Below are 18,221 nucleotides of genomic sequence, written 5' to 3'. Positions count from 1 at the left end.
TAGAATTTAGTTAAAATCCTATACACAAGAAGTTGAAGAAGACACCCCCCTCTAAAAAATGGAAAGATATTCCATGCTCATGGATTGAAAGGATATCATTAAAATGTCCCTACTACCTAAATAAATCTAAAGATTCAGCACAATCCCTATGAAAATTCCAAAGGCATTTCTCATAGAACCAAAATAATTATTTCTAAAAATTGTATGGAATCACAAAAGATCCTGAATAGCCAAAGCAATCTTGAGAAAGAACAAAGTTGGTGGTATCATGCTCTCTAATTTCAGACTTTAATACAAAGTAATACTAATCAAAAAGTACAGTATTGGCATAAAAACAGACATAAGCATCAATGGAACAGAATAGAGAACCCAGAAATAAACACATATTTGGAGAATTAATTTATGACAAAGGATCCAAAAACATACAATGGAGAAAGGATGGTCTCCTTAATAAATAGTGTTAGGAAAACTGGACAGCTACATGCAAAAGAATGAAACTAGAGGACTATCTTACACTGCATACAAAAAATAACTCTGACTAGAAACCACAAGAGTCCTAAAAGAAAACAAGCAGTGAACTCCTTGACATTGCTCTGAATAATATTTTTGCGGATGTGACTTCAAAGGCAAGGAAAACAAAAGCAAAAATAAACAAGTGAGGCTATATATATATACATATATATATATACGTATATATATATATATGTATATATATATATGTATATATATATATATATGTATATATATATATTAAAAAAGCTTATGCATAGCAAATAAAATCATTATCAAAATGAAAAGGTAACTTACTGAATGGGAAACAATATTTATAAATCATATAGCTAATAAGTAGTTAATATCTAAACTATATAAAGAAATCATACAACTCAACAACAAAAACACAAACAACCTGATTAAAAATGGGCAGAGGATCTGAATAGACATTTTTCCAAAGAAGACACACAAATAGCTGACAGACACAAGAAAAGATGTTCAACATCACTATCAGGAAAATACAAATCAAAACCACAATGAGATATCACATCATACTTGTTAGACTAGTTATCATAATAAGAAATAACAAGTGTTAGAAAGGGTGTGGAGAAAATGGTACCATTGCACACTGTTGATAGAAATGTAAATTTGTAGAGCCATTGTGGAAAACAGTATAGAGTCTTCAAAAAATTAAGAACTGGAGTTCCCTTGTGGTACTATGGGGTAAGGATCCAGCATTGTCACTGCAGCAGCTCAGATCACTGCTATGTCATGGGTTTGATCCCTGACCCAGGAACTTCCACATGTTTTGGGTGTGGCCAAAAAAAAGGTAAGAACAGAGGTACTATATGATTCTATTTTACTTTTGGGTATTTATCAGAATAACACAAAAAACACTAATTCAAAAAGATATACACAACCCCATGTTCATTGCAGCATTATTTACAATAGGCAAGATATGGAAACAACATAAATGTCTATCACTGGATGAATGTATAAAGAAGCTGTGGTATAGGGAGAGAAAGGAATACTACTCAGCCATAAAAAAGAATGAAATCTTGCCATATCTGACAAAATGGATGGACCATGAGAGTACTGCACTAAGTGAAATAAGTCAGAAAAAGACAAATATTATCTGATTTCATTCATGTGTGGAATGTAAAAAAAAATACAAAAGAAATGAGTAAACAAAAGAAAAACGAACTCATAGCATCAGAGAACAGAATGGTGGTTAATAGAGAGGAAGTTGTTTGAGGAGTGGGCAAAACAGGTGAAGGGTCAATTGTATGGTGACGGTTGGTAATTAGACCTTCAGTGGCTGTAGTGTATACAACTGTAGAATTGTAAGGTTGTACATCTGAAAATTACACAGGATCATACACCAATTTTACTTTAAAAATTCTACACATACATGAAGACTTAAATACACATATATTTTATGTGTATTATTTAAAATTAGTTTAAATATGAACTCATATCCACTAAAGAACAATGCATAACCTGAATGTGGTCAGCTGGCCCTCAGGTAGGAACTCCATACTTAGGAGGCAGCTACTGAAAGTGCCTTTGTTCCTTGTTTTTCTAGGCTTTGCAACTAGGCTTTGCAAATTAACAAATTAAATGCCAAAAATGGAATTTTATTGGTTAAATAGACATGTTGACAAAAATGATTTTTGTAAATGGACTCACATAGTCCACATAGATGAAATAAAAAGTAATTAAGGTTTGTGAATGGGCTGAATCTAGTGTGGGAAATATTGCCCACCTGGCACAAAGAGTTTTAAGAATCTAATGAGGATGGAAGACTTTATCCTTTGGAATGGAGCCAAGGTCGTTTTCCTGCTACTTGTTTGGGAATATGGTTTTTAAACTTGGCTGTACATTAGACATACTTGGAATGCTTTAAAAACTTCAAGTGCTGAAGCCATACTTCAGAACAATTAAATCAGAATCCTTGGGGAGCAGTTCAGGCATTAGTGCTTTTTAAATCTTCCCAGGTGCTTACAATGTGCACCTAAGTTTGAGAACCATTAGTCTGAAAGGATATATAGTGGTGATTTATTATAATGTTTGCAGATTCCAGCCTCTGTACTGGTTTCGGATCTGTCTAGGGTGACCTTTCATTCAAGGAGGTAGTTGAAGCACATAACAGACAAAAATCTGGACATCATGGAATCCACAGAATAGGTTATATGAACTGTTTCGTGCCTGCTCAATAATCAATGTTTGATTACTCTATGTCTGTATATATGGCAGCATTTTTTCTAAGATTCATGTTATCCTGACAGAAAAGTTTAAGAGGAAGCAATTATCCTTACCCACCTCCAACTTTTATGTAGCACTGTCTTTCAAAAATAAACTAAGGACTGGGCAAAAACCAATTGGCCTAAGTCAGTCTGTAGTAGATGCTGGAGGTATAATCCGTTACCAACCCAACCGTAAGTTACTTTGTCACTATACAGATGGCCACTATCTTAGGATACTAAATTCTGGACAAAGACTTCATTACTATATGCATCAAAGAGTAGAGACATTAAATAATAAGTAAATAATTTGAGTCTAATCAGGAAAGCAATATTGTCCTAGGGTATAGAAATATTTATTGGGTAGTCACACACCAGAGGATGGCAAACATGTACCTATCTTTTTGCCTCTGTAAATGAACTAAATTTTGAACTTTAGTTTTCATTCCAGCTCAGTGGTAGAAAATTTAATCTTTCAAATTGAAGGTAAATTCAGTACGCTTTCAAACTCAGAAATTTCCTGTCTCCCCTTTTCTTCTATTTGTCCCGGAAGTGATCTACATTCCAGGAGGATTTATAAGTAAGCTGGCATTTGGGATGGATGGGTAGACAGACAGATAGATGGATAGATAAGTAATGTACAACTTAACACTGGAACTAAGAACCCATGCTGTCTTGGCTGAGATGTGTAATCTTAATTGATTTTATTGACTGACATGTATTCACTATTTCTGTGGCTCAAATGCCTGTATTCTTTCAGCTGTGCAATACCCAGTGTATTGTAGACAGATGTGCACCTTCATTTTCCTGTCATCTGGGGAGGATCTTAAGTCTCCAGTCAATGGGCCACTTTTAGATCCTCCCTGACCCACCACATTGAGGGACATGCACTCACAACTTGCTACTCTTGGTTTCAGACGCCAAAGTGGCTTTGGGATTTCTCCAGGGGCCTCTCACTGTCCCATTCTTATGTTTGGGTCCCATTAACTCTTCCAGACTCTCACACACACCAAACCCTATCACATGACCCTGGAACATTTAATTCACAATTTAATGCGCTTGGTCACCTCTGCCAGATACTTGGGTTCTTTATGTGACCATAGGGAGAAAAAAGTTTTCACATCATCACATAATCTTTTGAGTTACATGCACATGGCATCAACTCTAGGTCTGCTTCCTTCAAGGCTGAATTTTCTGAAATGCCAGGTTTTCACAACTTGTGTGTTCTATGAGTTGATAAAATCTACTCAGAAACTGACTTGATTCTTAATTCCCAGATAACTTGGCCCTTTTGTGCCTCACAGAATACTGCTAACCTGATAGGTGGTATGCCCAAGGTTGTTAAAAATAATAGGAGGAAGAAAAACCGTGGTAATTGTCAAGATATTGCCTCCTATAATACCTGTAACAAAGGTCTGTGGCTAATTGAATGGCTGGGATAAAATGCATAACATTTTATGAGAATATCTGTATTGGCTTATGTTTAAAGTGACTTGTAAGAAAACCAAAGCTCTGATATGTTGAGATGTGTCTGAGATAGCAGCGCTAATTAATAGCAACTCTGGGAACAGAAATGTGCAGTGTTTTTCTGTTGCTGCTCTAGTTTGGACTGAAGAAACAGAAAGTGGCTTCTAGCTGTAAAAAAAAAAATTTAATAAATAGAAAGCTCAATTAGGAGTTCTTTGTGGCTCAGTGGGTTAAGGATCTGGCATTTTCACTGCTGTGGTTCTGGTTATAGTTGTGGCATAGATTTGATTCCTGGCCTAGGTTTGATCCCATGCCTAGGGTGAAGAAAAAAAGAAAAAACAATTCAACTAAATAGTTGAGAGACCAAAAGGAGAACTCTTATGTCTTACAATGATTGCTAAGGTAAATAGGTAGAAAGAAGAAAAGACTCTTCTTCCTTGGCAAAGACTCAGCCAATGAAAAATCATGGACTCTTTGTTTACTATAGCCTTCTCAACTTCCCTTTCCCTCTATAAAAGCAGTTTCCTTCCTTTGCTGGGTGGGCACTTATACAAGGCTCACCACAGGTGGGTTGCCCAGCTCCAAATAGCAACTGCTTGCTGATCCTCAATAAACCCATATTCCCTGGAAAGAAGTGGCAGTCTACTTGCTTTAGGTTAACACAGCAGCTTAGTATCAGTGATTCACAAATATGACTGTGCGCCAGAGTCAACCACCGGGCTTTTGCAAAATACATGTGACTCTCCCCCAGCAAGCACACAGGTTCATCAGGCCCAGGTTAGGTTCCATGCTTCTGCATTTAAAAATAATCTCCACAGATAATTTATTTCTTCTTTTTTAAAATATGGAATGCTTCACGAATTTGCATGTCATCTTGCTCAGGGGCCATGCTAATCTTCTCTGTATTGTTCCAATTTTAGTATATGTGCTGCCGAAGCGAGCACTCCACAGATAATTTCTATGCTTTATAAAATAAACAAAGCTGAAGAGCATGTATGATGCATATCCAGTCAGCCTCAAATGTTACGTTCTCTGGATGTCATTTCAGGAGGTTTTTCCTGGTCTCTTCCGGCTTCTAAAGCTACATGTAGAAGAGTGAATTTAGAATATTCTATCATACCATGTACAAAAATAAACTCAAAATGGATTAAAGACCTAAATATAAGACCAGATACTATAAAACTCCTAAAGGAAAACATAGGCAGAACATTTTTTTTTTTTTTTGTCTTTTTGCTATTTCTTGGGCCGCTCCCACGGCATATGGAGGTTCCCAGGCTAGGGGTCGAATCGGAGCTGCAGTCACCAGCCACGCCAGAGCCATAGCAACGCAGGATCCGAGCCGCGTCTGCAACCTACACCACAGCTCACGGCAACGCCCGATGGTTAACCCACTGAGCAAGGGCAGGGACTGAACCCGCAACCTCATGGTTCCTAGTCGGATTCGTTAGCCACTGCACCACGACGGGAACTCTGGCAGAACATTCTTTGACATAAATCACAGTAAAAGTTTTTTGGACCCATCTCCTAGAGTAGTTAAATTAAAAACTAAAATAAACAGATGTGACCTAATTGAACTTAAAAGTTGTGCACAATAAATAAAACCATAAACAAAAAGAAAAGACAACCTAAGGACTGGGAGAAAATATATGCAACTAATACTACTGGCAAAGACTTAATTTCCAAAATATACAAAGAGGTCATACAGATTAATATTTAAAAAAAAAAAATCAGGAGTCCCCCCCCATCGTGGCTCAGTGGTTAATGAATCCGACTAGGAACCATGAGGTTGCGGGTTCGATCTCTGGCCTTGCTCAATGGGTTAAGGATCCGGCATTGCCATGAGCTGTGGTGTAGGTCGCAGACATGGCTCGGATCCCTCGTTGCTGTGGCTGTGGCGTAGGCCAGCAGCTATGGCTCCGATTTCACCCCTAGCCTGGGAACTTCCATATGCTGTGGAGCAGCCCAAGAAATGGCAAAAAACAAACAAACAAAAAATCAAACCCAATCAAAAAATGGGCAGAAGATCTAAATAGACATTTATCCATTAAAAGACAGATGCCTGATATCATTAATTATTAGACAAATGCAAATCAAAACTAAAATGAGTTATTACCTCACATTGGTTAGAATGGCCATAATTAAAAAGTCAATAAAAAATAAATGATGGAGAGAGTGTGGAGAAAAGGGAACCCTTCTACACTGTTGATAGGAATGTACATTGGTGCAGCCACTATGGAGAACAGTTAGTTATATGCCCCAATTATGGGGTTTTCTTAAAAAACCGAACATGGTGTTACCATATGATCCAGAAATCCCATTCCTGGGTATATCTCCAGAGAAAACTCTAATTCAAAAAGATACTTGCACTCCAATGTTCACAGCAGCACTATTTACAACAGGCAAGACATGGAAGTAACGTAAATATCCTTTGACAGATAAAGGGATTAAGATGTGGTACATATACACAGTGGGATATTACTCAGTCATAAAATGAATGAAACAATGCCATTTGCAGCTATATGGATAGATCTAAGGATTATTATACTAAATAAGCCAGAGAAAGACAAATATCATATATCACTTATATGTGGGATCTAAAGAAATGATAGAAACAAACTTATTTACAAAACAGAAATAGACTCACAGACAAAGAAAACAAATTTCTGGTTACCAAAGGGGATGCAGGGGCTGGTGGGGATAAATTATGAGTTTGGGTTTAATATATACATACTAGTATATATAAAATATATAAACAACAAAGACATACTATATAGCACAGACAACTATATTTGATGTAATAACCTATAATGGAAAAGGATGTGAAAAAGAATATATATATATATATATATACACACACACATATATATACACATATAACTCAATCACTTTGCTGTTCACTTGAAACTAACATTAACATTACTGTAAATTAACTGTAGTGCAATTTTAAAAAAAGAAAAAAAGACCAAATGGGAGGCAACTAAGGTAGGCATCAGCCTAATGTATGTATAGCTTGAGGCAGTGGTTTTAACACTTTTGTGTGCCTCAGGATCATCTAAGGTGCTTGTTAAAATTGCAGTTGTCAAATGCCACACCCAAGTCACCTAAACTGCTTTATGGACACTTGATAATGGGTGATTAATAAATGGATATATGCTAGAGTTTGAACTGAAGACGGCTTTTATTATAACCTGGAAGTGAGGCCTTGTGACCCATTCAACCCCTACCCACCCCAAACCTTTAGGCTGCTCTTGTGCAAAAAGAATAGATTTGTATGACCAAGTTGGTTTAGGTCATGGGGCTTATTTACCAAGTGTTTGCTACCAGTAGTCAAACCAACCTTCCTTTGGAAGCAGCAAACAGTTCGTCTCCTGGTCTTGGCTTTGGGACATAGTCTGGCAGTGAGTCAGAAGAGAGCATATTTGTCTGTTGGGGGATTTGGCAAGATGGCATGTAAAAACATTTTCCAGAGTATTTCTGAGACTGCTCAGAGAAATACCAACACTCTTCCAAATCTATAAAACAAGCTATGATATTTACTAAGTGTTGAGCTAGAAAACACTGAATTTGCTGATTGATAAATGCCTGTTTGGAGAACAGAAAACACCTGCCAAGCACAATCTGCCACTCAATAATTTTCAGGAAACACAGATGGCAAGAGTGTTTGGACCTTAACAGCTCTGGCGACCTAGAGAGTTCATTTGTAGTTTAATCACTTCACAGGTAAAGCAGAGGACAGATGTATCACACTAGGTCCAGCAGCAGGATGAATCTTGGTATTGGCCCAAACCATCACTCCTTGGCTCCTTGCATGAATCCCTGGGAATATGGAAATAAGAGACTGAAAATCTGTGTGGTGAACTCCATAGCCTGTACTACCAGACAAAGCAGGTAAGAACCATTAGGAGAAATGGCCCTGTCGGGATAATTATTAGGGCTGCCTCCTTACCAGTAGATTGACATCCAGTGGGAGGGAAACCTGGAAGAATGGGTGGGGTTGGGGAATACTATGAGAAATAAAGCAGAAAAAGAACTGGAAGATGGAACTGCAAATTAAAGGTGATCCTGGCAAGACCCAAAGGAAATCCTAATTTGGCCAAGAACAGCCTATCTTCTGATCTGCTTTGCTGTCTGCTCCAGATCCAGAGACTCCTAAAGACAGTGGAGAAGTCAGAAAACATAGGAAGTAGTGACACCTGAAAAGCACTGAAAGGAAACAAAACTACACGTTCTTATGGAAAAAAAGAGCATCCTGCTTGTGAAGGGTTTTATTTACTGAAGTGACAGGGACATAATTGTCTTCTTTACATATTACCCTCACTGTATGCTGAGAACTTTGAATGGAGGCATGATAAGGTATTTATTGTGGTACTTCCTGCAGAAAGCGTAAGGTTTACAAATGGTAGGTGTTTAGTACATGTTTGTTGAATGAATGAACATAATGCATATGTTGCTGTTGAAGTGGAAGGGTAGAGGGTGACAGGAGATGAGCTATGAAGTCTACAGGCATATGTAATAATGATAGGGATAGAGTACGCACAGGTGGTTGTAGAAGTCCTGATAGGGGATCATAGATAAAGAGGGAAGCCTGGGAGTTGGTGGGAGACCACTGTAGTAAGTTCAAGAAAGCCACCAGAACAAGGCAGGCCTGCTTAACTCGTGGAGATGCGAGAATTGCCTCAGGTCACTGGGTTGGGAATGGGATGAGGCTTGCATTCAGATTCAGATCAAGGGCAAGAGTTTGAAGATCACCCTTCAGCTAATTTGAATACCCACCTTACCAGATACTGAGGAGGAGCTACTACTCTGGAAAGGAAGAGGTGGACCTTTCCAACCACCTCTCCCCTTGGATGATAAAGGTGTAGCCCACCAGATCCCTGGGCAAAGCTTTTTTGCCTGCCTGCTTATATCTTCTATAAGTGTTCTATCCTAGTAAATCTGTTTCTTGCCTATCACTTTGTCTCTTGCAGAATTCCTTCTGCGTGGAGGTATAAAGACCCTGAGCCTTAGTGAGTTCAGACACAGGGTGAGTAACTTGTATTTAAAACCCTATGTTTAAGTCTCAATCTGGCTTTAGGTTGGGTTCGAGTCCAGGCACGTGGGTTCAATTTGGGTTTTGGCTGGGCTCAAGCCATTGGTGCTGTCAGTTTCAGTAACACTGAGAATTCAGAATTTGTGTCCCTCATTCCTTATTCTTTCTTATCTTCATCCCTCTGTAATTGATTTCCTTCCTTTCCCACATTTCTTTCTGCACTCCCCCCTCCCATTCATTTCCTTCCTTCCATCCTCTCCTCCCTCTTTCTCTCCCTTCTGAAATTAAAGGAACCGAGGCTAAAAAGGACTGGCTGACACCTCCAACTTCCTCCATGAAGGCGATGATAGAGCTGGGACAAGGCTAATTTTTTTGTCACCCAAGCCAGGTCTCTTTTCTCCCCATTGCACACATACTCCCTAGTTTAGATTTATGTACAATTGAAGAGAGCCAAGCTGTCACCATGACACTGAATGAAGCTCCTCATTACTCTCTATGAATTGCTCCAAAATTATGACAGCTAAGAAATTAGTGGCACTTCACACTCTGCAGTATTGCAGGGATAGGAAATGCTTGGTTGTGATGGCCATTAAAAGGACAGACATGAGTGATAGGAAACAAATTTTGTTAATAAGTATGTGTCAAAAAGTACAATACATGTAGATTATCAACACAATAAGTGTTTTCTACAATGGACTGCTCTGAATTTCAATGACTATCTTGGGCTTTGTCACACTTGAGCTGTATCCTCACAGCACCCAGATTAAAATGAAAATATGAAAAATCTGTCAGTTCATATTTGTTGGAGTATACAATTCCATAAGTGTGCACATTGCTTTTCTAGCTAAATCCATCTGTTCTGTTGGTATCATGTAGACATATCTACAATTATAATTTTATTTTTGTATTGCTAAGTGAGTATTTCGGGAGGCAGAAGACTTGAATACTCTTAAGGCTTTGATAGCCTCCCAGTAACCTGGAAACAAGTTACTTAACCATAGTTCTACCCATTAATATTAAAACTAATAATATATACCCTTACACTATTTAATGGAGGATTGTGAGGGCAAATTAAGTGACAGTCAATGCATAGAGGAAATTTTTTAAGGGTCAGCAAAATGCATTATTCACTTTATTTTTTAAGTGGAGTGAAATGGTGATATTTGCCAAGGGACTAGGAAGTACCATGAGGAATCGATCAACTTTATTTTCCCTCATGCATATTCTTACTTTTCCCCAGAACTAATGAGCCCTGACTCTGCTCAGCAGTAGTGAATAATCACATCTGAATTTCTACTGAGATTTTGCTCTACTGGTGATGTTTTTCTTCTGCATTTGTTACCTTCCATTTAAATTTACTTTCTCATATATGCTTTGCTGATTAGAAATTGTGCTCTAGGGCAATTGTTCTAATTTTTTATTCTTTTACCTTTAGCAATGATCATTGCTTGATGCAATTTAATTTAAAGGGTTGGAGGGGAAGAAGCTGTAGGCAGGGAGGGTAATTTGGAGGCTACCAGCTTGTGAGTCAGTTAAGTCCTTGGTGAGTGATAATCAAGAAAGCCATAAACTATAAACAAGAAACATATTGTATTTTTTTTCTTGTGTGTGACCTAGAATTATCTGAGTTTTTATTGACTTTAAAAACACACAATAAATGAGGTTAACATTATTGAGTACCAAGCTTTAGAACATGTTATATCTAAAGAAAATACCTGGGCAATACTCCTCAGTCTTCTCTCTCATCTGATAGGAAATGCTAAAAAAAAATGCAAAAACGCAAAGAAAGCAGAAGCAAAATGGGTAATACAGAAAAAGTAGGTAGTTGAAGACAATTTACTGACACAATCTGTCTTAGAAATTATTCTTATTACTTACAATAAAAAGAACATAGCAGAGTTGAATGTTAAGCACTGGAGAAGAAAAAAATTCCATAAATCATTGTGCACCATGAGAAAGTTGAATGAGATGTTAGTGAGAAGATGTATGGAACCAGCTTGTACGGTTTTGCTGGGTTTTGGATGGTTGAACATAGATTTATCTTGGGGGGGGAGTTAATGTGTCATAAATCCTTACATCTGATTGGGTTTGGAAAATAACCCCAGAGCATACATGGAGGTTTCCTTTGATTAAATAGATTTAGGGCTTGTTAATACATTAATCAAGGTTTTTCTAATGGGCACCTGGGATTACTTCAGAGCCAGAACTATGATCATATGCAGGAACTGGCAGAAATCAATCTCTATCTCTCTCTCTTTTTTTTTTTTTTTTGCTTTTTAGGGCTGTGCCTGAGGCATATGGAAGTTCTCAGGCTAGAGGTCAAATCAGAGCTGTAGCTGCCAGCCTATGGCAGGGGAGCAATATGGGATCTCAGCTGTGTCTGTGACTTACACCACAGCTCACAGCAACGCCGGATCCTTAACCCACTGAGCAAGGCCAGAGATCGAACCCACATCCTCATGGATACTAGTCGGATTTGTTTCAGCTGAACCAAGATGGGAACTCCTCTATCTCTTTTTGAATGGTACACTTATTAGATTATATCAACTTTAGGTTAAACATTCTTCCTCCCCCATAGTCTAAGAACTCCTGAGAATATTTTGTATGTGTAGGTATACTGTGTTATTTAATGCTTTATTACCTGTGGCTTTTTTTGTTTTCCTATGATGTTAAATAATAAAAATTCATGTGACATCACTAAATTAAGTAACTTCCCAGTTTTTGTTTTGCTTTTTTGTTTGTTTTTTGGCTTTTATATAATCTTACAATTTCAAATACTAAAGACTTTGAAGCAACTTGTTAAACCTGTAGGCCATGGATTTAGATTGCCTTGTTGCAAACCACATTCTTGCTACTGACTAGAAAAGCTGTCTTAGGCCACCCTCTTTTTTAGTTTTCTTATTTGGAAAATTGGGAGAGGGAACTAGTATTTGGACTCCTTGTTAATATAGTTATGAGAATTTTATCATACATGTCTTTCTTGACTTATGATGGGGTTACACCTCTATAAGCCCATCGTAAGCTGGAAATATATGTCAAAAATGCATTTAATACACCTAACCTATCAAATATCATAGCTTAACGTAGCCTACCTTAAACATGCTCAGAACATTTATACTAGCCTACAGTTGGGCAAAATCATCTAAGGAAAGCCTATTTTATAAGAAAGTGTTAACAACTCATGTAGTTTATTGAATACTACAGGTAAAAAATACAGTGTATATATGGGTTTATAATGGTTTTAAGTGCATTGGTTATTTATCCTCCTAATGGTGTGGCTGACTAGGAACCACTGCTTGCTGCTGCTGCCTAGCATCACAAGAAGTTATCATAAGGCATATCACTAGTCTGGGAAAAGATCAAAATTCAAAATTCTAAATACAGTTTCTACTGAATGCATATGGTGTTTGCACTAATATAAAGTAGAAAAATCATAAGTTGGGTCTCATAAGTTGGGACAGTCTGTGTACCATGTGTCAAGCTCAGAGTAAGCATTAAAGAAAGGTCAACTATTATAATGGTTATTCAGTATATAAAACTCATTTCTCCCAGTGACTTGATCCTTATCATAAAACATGAATGGAGATTTAGGAGTGATGTCAGCAAAATGGCAGAATAGGAGTCCTCCAAACTTGTTCCCCCAGAGACAATGACTTATCAACAATATAGGGTCTAGATAGTCTTGGATAATTTCAGAAACCAGTTAGAATGACTCAGTACCCCAGGAAAGTGCAAAGCCAAGAAGAGCCATGTAGAAATGGGTAAGAAAAGTTGTTGGATTTCACTTAAGACAGCCTTTCTCCAAAGCCAGCACAGCTTGGGGCAGTCGTAAGAAAACACACCACTCAGTGCTTCTCCTTTGGAGGAAAAGAGAAGAGTGGAACATATACCCAATATTCCAGCTATTCAGGGGGCTGCCCAAGGAACTGAATTCTGTCTCCATTGACTTGGAATCCTGACACGGAACCAGATTATTTTTGAAGTCTGGAGGCTGCTGAGAACAAGGTAAACCTGGTAGCCTCTTGCAGCAAAAAGTACCTAAAGAAGCATAACAGACACTAGAGAGGATAAGAGATTACAAGCTCCTGAAAAAGAAACTGGAAAATCTGTATAGTTGGGAAATTACATGTACAAGCACAGAGAAGATATACCCCCAGAAAATATTTGAGAGGCTTCTAAAATCTGTAGCCAGGTTGACTGATAAAGAACTTCCATACAAAGCCAGTCTACAAAGGCTGGAAAAGGTGGATGTTTTTGCAAATACCCAAATCTTAGCAAAAAAAAAAAAAAATAATAGTAATGAACACAAAGACACAGGGAAATATGGCTAAATTAAAAAAACAAAACTCCAGAAACTGACCCGAAGAAATAAACATCTACGAATCAACTGAAAAAGAATTCAAAATAATTGTCTTTTGGAAGCCCAATGGGCATTTGTTGAAAGCAAAACATACACACACACACACCAAAAAAAACATGTTGGTGAGGATGTGAAGAAATCCGAACCCTTGTACACCGTTGGTGGGAATGTAAAATGGTACAAGTGGTATGGAGAACACAGTATGGAGGCACACCAAAAATACAGAAGCAGAATTTATCCTATGATCTAGGACTCCAACTTCCAGGTATATATCCGAAATAATTGAAAACAGATTCTCAAAGAGATATTTACACACCCATATCACATCCATTACAGCTATATATATATATATATATATATATATATATATATACACACACACACACACATATATATATATATAACATATATAAAGCTTTTTAGGGCTGCACCCATGGCATATGGAGGTTCCCAGGCTAGGGGTCGAATGAGAGCTGCAATTGTCTCTCTACATCACAGCAATGCAGGATCAAAGCAGTGTCTGCAACCTACACAACAGCTAAGAGTAATGCTGGATCCTTCACCCACTGAGTAAGGCCAAGAATCGAACCTGCATCCTCATGGATACTAGTTGGGTTCATTACCACTGAGCCACACCAGGAACTCCTACAGTGTTATTTTAATAGCCAAGAGGTGGCTATCCATCACATATGAATGGATAAAGAAAATGTGGTATATATATGCAATGAAATATTATTCTCCCTTAAAAAAGGTAGAAATTCCAACTCATGCCACAATATGGATATACTTTGTGGATATTTCTATCATATGCCACAAAATGGATGTACAATGTGGATATTGTGCTAAATTAAATGAATCACAGGAGGACATTTACTGTATAATTGCACTTACATGAGGTATCTAAATTAATTAAATTCTTAGAAACAAAAAAAATAGAATGGCAGTTGCAAGAAGCTACAGGGATGGGGTAAAAGGGGAGTTGTCTTTTATCCAAATCAAGACAACATGCCCCAAATGGAGTCATTCATACTAAGCCCCGGGTCACCAAACAGACTTATAGTTTTGGCTCTCCCACAAATGGAATCTTAAACCAGTCAGTCAGGAATCACCTAATAAGAACCAGTTAGATAATCTGCCTGATACACCCCTGTCACTGCCTAAAGGCAAGTGATCTTGCAATAATCAACCCACTTTTTTTTTTTTTGCCCAGTATAATTTCCTTGTTCCCACTCCCTTCTGTCCATAAAAGTCTTGCATTTTGTACAGCTCCTCAGAGCTCCTTTCTATCCGCTAGATTGGATGCTGCCTGATTCACGAATCACTGAATAAAGCCAGTAAGTTCTTTAGAATTTACTCAATTGAATTTTGTTTTCTGACACTTTCAGTGGGTACAGAATTTTGGTATACAAGATGAACGTTTTCTACAGATCTGTTGCATAGCAATGTGCTTATAGTTAACACTACTATACTATACAGTTAAAAATGCTTAACATTTTAAGTTGTTAGTTTTTTTTTTTTAACACAATAAACAAAGTTTTCATGCTAGGGTAAGCTCTAAAAAAACTAATACTTCATCTATTCCCATGCCAGCATTTCATCACAATTTCTCTCTTATTGTCTCTTCTCCTTGAACTTAACACTTCCTTTGTCTTTTGAATTTCTCATTCAGTGCCAACTATTTGAAAGTAACAGTTTTCAGATTTCTTTAAGAAATGCTTATAAGAAGAGTACAGAACTCAGAAGATTGAATCAAAAGATTTTGGTCTATACCACAACAGTTTCTCCATGCTACATCAACCTGTAGCTAAAATTAGCTCTTTGAGTAATCTGTTATTGGGGAGGAAAAATATTTTTGTATCCTTCTAGTTGCTTGGCTGTAATAAAAGATTAAAGGAAAAGAAAAGAAAACAAGCTTAGAAACATGTATACCTGATGTATGCATGGGGAAAAGCCAAGAGAACTGAGTAACTCCCTGAAATGGCCCAAGCCGTCACCTTATACACCACTTTCAACTCAAGACAAAACATGGGGAGAGCCAGTTATGGGAGGTTATCAGGCAAAGCACAGGAAATAGATAATGTTTATTCTACAGATTTAAGTCATTGCCTTCACCATCAATAAGAGTTTCTAGAGATTTAGTCATTTTCTTAGTGGTATAGAGAAGGAGATATTCTTACAAATGGAGATTTCCTTTATAAATTTAAATTTATTACACAAAAGGGTAACTTCCATTTGGTTTTCTGAGCTTCCCTTCTATTTCTCAAAATAATCTTTATGCTGAAGAAGCATATTTTGGGGTGGCACATTCAGATCCCCTTCTGAATAAACCAATTCTAAAACTAGGGAAGGTATAGTAAAAATGTGACTCCAGGATTTCCCGTCGTGGCGCAGTGGTTAACGAATCCAACTAGGAACCATGAGGTTGTGGGTTCGATCCCTGGCCTTGCTCAGTGGGTTAAAAGATCCGGCGTTGCTGTGAGCTGTGGGGTAGGTTGCAGACGTGGCTCGGATCCCGCATTGCTGTGGCTCTGGCATAGGCTGGCAGCTACAGTTCCGATTGGACCCCTAGCCTGGGAACCTCAATATGCCAAGAAATGGCAAAAAAAAAAAAAAACACCCCAAAAAAGTACCTCCAAAGTTAGTAAAGGCAAAAACATGTTACACAAAACAAAAACAAAACCCAAACAGAACAAAACATGAATTGAGTGTTCTTATCCTAATATTAACTTCTTATCTGGATATTTCAATTTTTACCAATTGCCTCCCCTGTCTCTTTGAAACCCATCTTGTAGATTTCCCTTCCTAGAGTGAACACTTGCTTAAAAAGTAGAGAATATAAGTCTGATCTTCCTTTCTCAAGTGGAATTTCCCATTTCCATTTAGAAGTTATTATTTCGCAGGGTTTATCAGGATATTTAAACATATCACTTTACAGTGAATATTCACTCATTAAAGAAAGAAGAGGCAGGAGTCAGTATTTGAGGTCCCTTTCCATTTTATTTTTCATGTTTTTATTTTTGCGTTTCTACTCCATGCCCAACACTATTCAGGAACAGAAGATTCAAATAAGACAAAACCAGACCAAAAATACAGCACATAGTTTATCCTACAGATCTCAGTTAGGGACTATATTAGATAACTCGACTTCAACAAATTTATTCACAAGGGGGACTTGACCCACTTCAGTAACCAAGGGAAGGTGGGCAGTGGCACAGCCAGGCCTCTGAGACAGTGGGAACAGTGGCGCCTCTCTGCAGGGCTCTGTTTCTCTATGGTGGTTGCCTTCATCATCTGTAGCCAGCTTCTGCCACAGGCTCTTCAGCCTGACTCTGACAGCTCCTGTCCTCACAGTGTCACCATCAGAGAGGGGACGAGCAGAGCCCAAGTCCCAGAGAGGTGCTCTGATTCCCTCTGTGTCTAGGAAGATGCAGGACTGTGATGGGCAGCCTCCACCAGGATTCTTTGTGGCAGTGACCGTGCAAATGACTGAAGCCGTGTGTATGCTTTGAATGTTAAGCAGTAGGTTGTGAGATCAAACATAGATTTGAAAGAGAATCTCCTTCCCCAGGCCTAGGTTAGTTGAGCAAGACAAAAAGGTGTTGAGTAGATTAAAATATTATCCCATGAGGCATTCCAAAAAAACTATTTTTCTCCCATATATTGTTCCCTTTCAAAGATAAAGTTTAAAACATCCTTGTTTGGAATGAATAACTAGCTTTCCGTCTGGACATAATCATAATCATCTATAAGTTCTTGGTGGAAAATTACTGCTTGTATCCTGCAGTTTTCTCCTCCTCCCAATACATGGCTGCATTTTGCTTGCAGTGTTTTATTTCTAGGCATCTATTCAGGTCAATTCTGTTAACTCATTTCTCCACAGGAAGAAGAAAATTACGTCCCACCCTAGCACATGGGAAGATTTTATCTCAATTTATAGAATGTTTTATGTGGCATTTATTTAAATTTTCTTCCACATGGTGGACTGCAGATCGCTCTCTTCTTACATAATGTCAATTTGGTGCTAAAGTAAAATGTGAAGATTGACAAGTATCTTTTCAAAGAAACACTATCCATAAACTCTAAAGCAAAAAATAAAATAAAAAAATAAAAAATAAAAAAATTCACTGTAGCAGAATGAGGGAGAAATCTCAATGATAGGAAGATAAAAATCCCCAAAATGACATTTGGTGTGTTTGACCGGAGGGGTAATTCTGAAATGGTGAGCAGGGCAGTCTGCTGAGGTATGTGTGTGACGATACCACACACTAAGCAGTGAAAACTCCATGTGACATGTAATCTCTGCATAGTAGAAACATCCCCAAGGAGGAAACAATGCCTTATAGGCTGAATCTGCAGATCCTTCCCAGTTTTCATCTCTTCTCTAAGTCTAATCTCCTGCATCCAGTGAACCCCTGTTTTCTCCCTGGAAATCGCAAGCAGTTTTAAAAGTGAGGTTCTGTTACTTTACTCTTGGTTTGCCATGGAATGTTGTGAAAAATGAATCATCGGTGAGTGCAGTGAGGAGACTTCAGTGCCTGGTTGACTGATCGCTACACACCAAGGACAGCAGCCCCCTAAGGTACTAAATGGCCAGGGGTCCTTATAGGCAAACAGAGGAAGCCCATTTCCT

General features: G+C 38.0%; 1 long non-coding RNA gene across 2 annotated transcripts in view; it reads right to left on the bottom strand.

Annotated features, from left to right (window-relative positions):
• LOC106506936 overlaps positions 7,067 to 18,221 on the bottom strand; it is a 120,981-nt gene continuing 109,826 nt past the window's right edge. Inside the window, exon 3 of one of the 2 annotated variants that reach the window (XR_002340699.1) lies at positions 7,067 to 8,018. This is a non-coding gene — a long non-coding RNA (uncharacterized LOC106506936). Of the gene's footprint in view, positions 8,019 to 16,411; positions 17,162 to 18,221 lie in introns of those variants that run through there. The other variant, XR_002340700.1, reaches the window with a different exon arrangement.

The sequence above is a fragment of the Sus scrofa genome, chromosome X, assembly GCF_000003025.6.
Source record: "Sus scrofa isolate TJ Tabasco breed Duroc chromosome X, Sscrofa11.1, whole genome shotgun sequence".
NCBI lineage: Eukaryota > Metazoa > Chordata > Mammalia > Artiodactyla > Suidae > Sus > Sus scrofa.
Note: the sequence above shows the minus strand (reverse complement) of the source record. Positions and strands in the feature narration are given on the sequence as shown.